Source organism: Malus sylvestris, chromosome 6 (genome assembly GCF_916048215.2).
Source record: "Malus sylvestris chromosome 6, drMalSylv7.2, whole genome shotgun sequence".
Lineage (NCBI taxonomy): Eukaryota > Viridiplantae > Streptophyta > Magnoliopsida > Rosales > Rosaceae > Malus > Malus sylvestris.
Window position 1 is genome coordinate 6,044,718 of NC_062265.1, and position 8,072 is coordinate 6,052,789.

Consider the following 8,072-nt stretch of genomic DNA (forward strand, 5'->3'; position numbering starts at 1 on the left):
CATCGAAAAGCAAAGAAAAAAATATATATATATAATAAAGTCCTTTGGTGGACGACACCATGTGAGATATATATATAAAGTTCTTTGGTGCTTCTCGCACCATGTGAAAAAAAAAATAAAGAAATAAAAAATGTACACTAAATGAAACAAAGCTCGTTTATTGATTTATCTGGAAAATTACAGAGGAAACATATAAATGAGTGAAAAAAAAAAAAGCAAACATGAGGGAGCCTTCACGGAGGTTGCTCGTGTGAAGCCTCATCACTCGACGGAGCTCCAGGAAGAAGAGGCGCTGGAGGTTGACTGTTTGAAGCCTCACCACTCGGCGAAGCTCCAGGAAAAAGAGGTGTCGGAGGTTGATTGTTTGGAGCCTCAACACTCGGTAAAATTCTAGAGGACGAAGGCAATAGGTGCCTCTGAAATAAAGTCACAAACGTCCAATGGTCACTCTGAATCTGACCTTCAGATTCCTGTAGCTGGTCGAGCTTTCTTTTCATGCTCGTTGAGTAACTATTGGCAAGCATGTGCAACTCTCTGTTTTCATGCTTAAGCCCTCTAACCTCTTGTTTAAGACTCGCCACCTTAGCCATCAAAGACTCGACTTGACGAGTTCGAGCAAGAAGGCGTTAACCCATATTTGATACGGAGCCCGCACACTGAATACTGAAAGCCAGAGAGTCCTGAACAGCCAGCTCATCAGACCGCTTGGAAAGGATCCTGTTGTCCTTGAGGGTGAGAAGATTTCTAGCTACCACCGTAGTGGTTATGTCATTCTTGATCACAGAGTCCCCAACTGTAAGAGGACTGGTGGTGGATAAGAATGACGGGCGCCATATGTTATCTGGAGAAGACATGTCAACATCTTTCCCAACATTCAAATCAAGACGACGATCAGATGGGCAAGCCATTTGCAAAAAAAAAAATGATGAAAGAAGAAGAGGTCGTGTAAGGCGAATTCTTAGAAATACAAAATGAGGGAAATTCCCAACAAGTAGCAACTCTCTAAGTGTGTTTTTGAACACGATTTATGCCTTTATAAAAAGAAGAGTCAACATGGCCTGTTCAGAAATCAAAGAGGCAACGTGGCCGTTCAAAAACCAAAGAGGTATCTTTCCCCGAATTTCAAAAGCTGGGCCATATGTTCAGAGATCGAAGAGGCAACAAGGCCACCGGTTCAAAGATCGAAGAGGCACCACTCTCCAAATTTCAAAAGATCGGCTTTTCCAGATTTGTCATCATCTTCCACACGCAGCCTCAGCTTTGCGGAAATCACGCGTAACTTTGTTAAAGATTTCTGACAAAGTTGAAAACGCGTGAATCTTACTGTTTCAATTACCCAACGGTTGCAGACAAGAGTAAAGGAATAGTGCCACAACTGGCTGTTGGGAAATTCCTATAGATGTCGACCTTCATCCTCCATAGCAAGGCAGACCTGCAAAAATGCCCAACCCTTCCTCATTTTCGAGAGTACACTCCCAGCAGAGCCTCTTGAAATACTTAGTTTTCTTCTTCTCCGGGAATACCCTTGCAAACAAATGACACCAAAGCAAAAGTATCTCATATCACCAGGGTAGAAAGCAAGAGTATCTCATATCATGCTTTCTCCCTGTCTTTTCCTTTGTCCTTGTTCTTACCTGCAAAGACAGTGATAAAGAAAGCAATATGTCGAAACCTCCACTCGAACTCCGAGTAAGGAACCGACTACCTCGAACCTTTGCCTGGTTGCTTACCTAGCATTGCTCTCGAGCACTCGTCTTCAGCTGCTGATGTACTTCCGAAGAAGATGCCACATTTGCTTGGAAAACAGATAAGGCAAATGAAAATGATACCTTAAAGCATGTGGAGACAACGTGCTGATTTCCTTCAAGATCAAGTTTCCCATTCCCTGCACAATCAACCAACCCACCAGAAGGAGTCTGAGTTGAATCCAAGAGCTCGAGAAGCTTCAACAACATATTGACGGCACCATCACCGAAGAGCAAAGCCTCGCTGTGCAACGCTGTCAAATCGCCACCACTTCTTCGAAAGCAAGAGTATTTCATATCATGCTTTTTCCCTATCCTTTTCTTTGTCCTTGTTCTTACATGCAGGACAAGGAGAAAGAAAGCAATCAGCCAGCACTTGGTATCAATCTTTCGATCTGGAACCAACTGCCTGGAACCCTTCCCTGATTGCTTACCTAGCACTGCTCTCGAAGTACCCATTGTCTCAACATCTTATGCTTCCAGAGAAGATACCACATCTGCCAGAAGAACAGATAAGGCAAGGGAAAATGATGCATTGAAGCATGTGGAGACAAGCATAACAAAGCACATGCCGATTCATCCGCTACTTCTTCAAAATCAAAAGTATCTCATATCATCAGGGTTGCAATCACTCTAGGTAGTGGACTCGTTTTGACCCTCAAATTCTTGGGTCAACTCGCTAGGCGTTGTGGGCTACACGTGCCGATTCACCACCCTTGAATCAAATCCATAAAGATCAAGTCACCAACTGGAAGAAGACCCCATCAATCTTGAAGATTATACCGTTGACCAAACTGCTCAGGTGTGAATTAGAAAGATTGAACAAAGCAACAAGTCGTCACCTTCACCTCATGCCTGCTTGCCATGTGTTCGAGTCAAACTTCAAGAATCAAGCCTCAACGGCCCTTGAAAAAGCTTCCAGCCAAATTCAAGATCAAGCATCGACGACCCTTGAGGAAATCACAAGTCCGATTCAAGATCAAGCGTCTACCACTCTTGAATCAAATCCAGTTCAAGAATAAGCTGTGGAAAGTCAACAATTGGAGGAATCCAGGAAATCCTCCAACCCAGTTCAAGATCAAAGCTGTGGAAAGTCAACAAGCGCAAAAACAAATACGTGCCAATTTATCCACTACCAAAGCCTAAGATCATCTACCACATGAAGCTCTTTGTGGTCTAATTTCAACCGTCAAGATCAAGCCTCGACGGCCCTTGAAAAAATTTCAAACAAACTTCAAGAATAAGCCTCAACGGCCCTTGAAGAAACTTCCAGCCCAATTCAAGATCAAGCCTCGACGGCCCTTGGATCGACATCTACATTAAGGGACTTCAAAATGCATCTCCTACACGTGACAAGCACATGTATACAACGCACCTTGAAGTGGGGGCATTTGTAGACATCGAAATTTTGGTGAAATAAATGTTGACCAATGGTTACAATTTCAACGCTCATGTGTCACATAAATTTTACACGTAGCGTGTGACTAAATGAAAATCAAAATAAATCAGAAAAGTCATCAAACTGGACACGTGTCAACACCTAGCAAAAAATAACTTATGTCATCTGAATATTATATCCAAAATTAAGCCTTGGAAAATTCTATAAATAGAAGCCATTTCATTCATTTTAGAGGGGCATGGACATTACACCAAAAAAACCTTGAAGCTTTGAAACTCTAAAGCTCCCAAGCAAATCCCGAAGGATCAAGAAAGCTATCTTCATTTTTCGTCAAATCCTCTTTCAAAATCAACCCCCAGAGACCTTTAAAGATCCGTTCCAGTGAACCTTGAAGATCCGTTCATCAACAGTTCTTCAAGATCAAGCCTAAAAGCCCCTTGAAGATCCGTTCGTCAACTGTTTATCAAGATCAAGCCCCAAAGGCTCTTGAAGATCCGTTCATCAACTGTTCATCAAGATCAAGCCCCAAAGACCCTCGAAGGTCTGTTCATCCACTGTTCATCAAGATCAAGCCCCAACGACCCTCAAAGATCCGTTCATCAACAGTTTGTCAAGATCAAGCCCAAAAGCCGTTGAAGATCCGTTCATCCATCAACCTTTAAGATCAAACCCAAAAGGCCCTTGAAGAAATTTTCGACCATTCATCCGAGATCAAGCCTCAACGGCCCTTGAATCGGCATCATAATCTATAAATCTACGCATCACGGAGATCGAATCAGAGGATCAAATTTGAAAGAGATTGTAACCCCTAAATCATCAATACAAATATTATTTTGTACACGTGTTCTTGTCACATTCATTGCAGAAATTACCGTGTTTACAAAGTTGTGTCGGTTCTCTTCTATTTTTTCACCTCCGCCATGAATCTGCAAAAACCCAACACCCACACTCAGAGACACACCCATTCAATCAGCAGAGAGAAGAGAGAGAGAGAGAGAATGAGAGATCAGAGTTTCTAATTCACTATGTTACCCAATAACTCTTCTTCCTCGGTCTCTTCTTATGATCCATTTTCTTGCTTAAGAAAATAGCCACAACAATAAAAGAAAGAAAAGACCTGCAGGCACTCCAGATTCAGATCTGGAGGTGGTGTCACTTTCGCCGAAAACCTTGATGCCTACTCTTCCTCTACAGAAGAAGAACGACGTTGAAATTCTTGAACAAGAAGGGATGGCACACAGGCAGCCTTTGGAACATCGAGAAGTCTGGAAGGCGGAGCAGAACATCGAGAACGCCAAAGATAAGAAGTTGGACGAGCTCCGCAAACAGATTGTCGAGAAGCACGAGCGTTCTGAGTTTCACCTTCTGCATGGGTACCAAACTCCGATTGGATCTCAGGTTTTCCAGTATACCGCGCCTTCGTCTCGCCATTCGTGCGACGCGTCGCAACTACCGTCCAAGTCGTCACCATTCTTTCTGCCATTGAAGGCCATTCTCTCTCCAAATACAAGAGAGAGTAACCTGTCTCAGAGCAACCCCTCCTCCGTCATCTGCTTCTAAGCCGCCCTCGCTGTCGGAGTTCAGGAAATTCGATGTCACCGACGATCTCAACGACGTCGCTCCGTCTACACCATCACTCATCTCTCTCTCTGCAAACATCGACGATCTCCTCCTGACCGCAACAGCGACAGTTGGGTCCGCGACGAGCTGGCTGCCTCCAGCCCCTTCACTCTTCAGCTTGCGAAGTCTGCTCCACGGACAACAGGCGTGTCTAGTGTCCCTAGACAGACACAGTGCTAGTAATCGATGACATCGAGGGAAAGCTGCACGTGCCATTCAGGCTTCTCCAACGCCGAGATGAGGGGAAGCGACAGGTCATGATCCATTCATCGTCAAAGGTCATCATCAAGTTCCTTCTGGTTATGTAGAGGCATGGATACATGGGGGAGTTTGAGTATGTTGATAACCATAGAGTTGGAAAGATTGTGGTTGAGCTCAAAGAAAGGCTGAACGTATGTGGGGTTATCAGTCCCCGATTCGATGAGGAACATAATGATTTGAAGTCTGGAGCTGCGTAGAAGGAACATAATGATGAGCAGTCATATGCTCAAATTTTGAAAAAGCAGAAAGAAAAAACAAAAACAAAAAACAAAAAAAAAGGCTGCATGTGAGTATGTCTGCAGGTGAAAAGAAAAAGCTTGCATTTATCCCTCAGACAGCTCAACCACTCCCACAAAAAAAAAGCAAAAGCAAAGCATAAAGCAAAAGGAGATAAAAAGAAGCAGACATAATTGAGGTGGTGATGGCATGCAGAAAAGGGAATTATGGGCGTGACCCATTGAACAGAGGGTCAGATTTATTTTTGAATGATGTAATTTATTTTTCTTATCTTTCGGAGACATCTGTATAAACCCCATCAGAGGGTAATAAAAAAAACAGGAAAGCCCAAAATAATGGGCTGGAATGTTATGTGGAAGGCGAAGGCCCATATGCCCAAAAGAGTCAGGCCCGCTATTACCACCAACCAGGTGACCAAAAGTATGCCTAGTACTCCAAAATGATTCGACAGCCTACCGCTATTATCACTAACCAGGTGATCAAAAGGACGCCCAGTACTCCAAAATTATTCGGCAGCCTGCCGCTATTACCACCAACCAGGTGACCAAAAGTACTCCCAGTATTCCGAAATTATTCGGCAGCCTGCTGCTATTACCACTAACCAGGTGACCAAAAGTACGCCCAGTACTCCAAAATTATTCGGCAGTGGTCACCAACTATGTGATCAAAAGTACGTCCAGTACTCCAAAATTATTCGGCAGCCTGCCGCTATGGTTGGTGATCAAAAGTACGCCCAGTACTCCAAAATTATTCGGCAGCCTGTCACTATTATCACAAACCAGGTGATCAAAAGTACGCCCAGTACTTCAAAATTATTCGGCAGCCTGCCACTATTATCACCAATCAGGTGATCAAAAGTATGTCCAGTACTTCAAAATTATACATGAGCATTACTCATGTCAATCATACATAAACATTCATGAACATCACTCATATGAATCATACATAAGCATTCATGACCATCATTCATGTTAACATTCATGAGCATCACTCATGTCAACATTCATGAGCATCACTTATGTCAACATCCATGAGCATCACTCATGTCTATCAACATAAACATTCATGAGCATCACTCATATTAATCAGGTTCGAAAGCTTTATTTACATAGCTTCAGCTTCGAGAGCTCTAGCTTCAAAAGCTTCATTTACAAAGCTCCAGCTTCAAAAGCTTCACTTGCAAAGCTTCACCTACAAAGCTTCAATGCAGGGTATACAAATACCGCCTCCGGACAACTGCCACTTCGGCCCATACATAGATTCAATTTGAAGTCTCCAGCCAACAGACTCTATTGACCGAAGACTTGGGGGACTACATTATGTACCATATATTGGGCCTCAATTGGGCCTCATGAAAAATACTTAGGGGACTTAGCCCATCATTCATATACTGAGGAGCGAGCCCTTATTCTATAAAATGGACTCTTTCACCATCATTAGAGAGCATCAACGCTAGCCCATCACTTATGTATTGAGGAGCGAGACCTTATTTTATAAAAGGGACTCCCTCACCTTCAACGCCACAAGCCGAGCCAACCAAGGCAATATAAGCCACAAGCCAAGCAGCATCGCAACATGTGTTACTTCCAGTTGAGCATCATTTCAGATTAAGCACCGCCTCATATCAAGTATCAGTTCAAGACGACATCTAGTTACTTCGGCCCACACATGGACTGAATTTTAAGTCTCCAGCCAAAAGACTCTATTGACTGAAGACTTAGGGGACTACTGTTTGTACCATACTTAGGGCCTTCGCATTTAGACCTCGTATAAATACTCGAGGGACTCAGATGTAATTATGTAATAAATGAAGGGGCAAATATGTAATAAGTGATAAGCCCTTATTCTATAAAAGGACTCCTCACTCTCTTCATTAAGGGAGGCCAATTCTTAGGCCTGAGATCCTCAGAGCCTCACTCTCACATACAGGCTCTCTCTCTCCCTCACAATCCTCTCAGAGAAATACAATATCAGTGTGGACATAGCCCAAACATTGGGGTGAATCACGATACATCTTGTGTTCTTTACATTTTTGAAGATTCACAGTCGAATTTACGTTGTTCCAAGACCTTCCTGTTTTGTGCATCAACAAAGGGAATGGTAGAGGATTTTATTTTGATGGGTAGTGTTGTAAATGGATTTGATAGAAATGCTTTATGTCTTACAGAGAATTTCTTGGTAATATTGGAAGGTTTTAAAAGATTCAGTTGGAATATGATGGAAATTTGGGGGTAAATTGTTTTCGCTATTTTTTTTCTCGGGCTTGTTTTCTGTTGATATGGTTAAGGATACAGAAAAGATATTCCAAAGGATTTTTCTTGACATATGGAGAAGTTTTAGCAAAGCTAGGGGTTGATGGTGATGACATTGATGAATAAGGGTCATAAGGGCTGGCTAAGGCCGTTTGGTAATTTGGTCGGAATTGACCTACAGTTGATCATAAGGGAGTAAATCTGTTGGTGATGGTTAAGGCCGATGATGAGGAATCGGGAGTAGATTCCTATTTTGGTGGTGGAAGTGAAAGAATGGCTGAAAGCCTTCTCTGGCTATTGTTGTTCCCTGACATTCTTCCCTTGCATAAATTTTCTTGTTCCTTGACATTCTCTCGTCTGTTATTAATTCTCTTAAACGCTGTTAAAAATGATGAAGAAGGATTACCTATTTTTGGACAAGGCGTCCCTGACGCAATTAACACACTCATTTTCACAATCATAGAACACTTCATAGGAACACCCAGTAATGTCACATCTAGGATCCATGATCAACTCAGCAATCTGAGATGTCCAACTTTAAGCGACTTTAGATGGTAC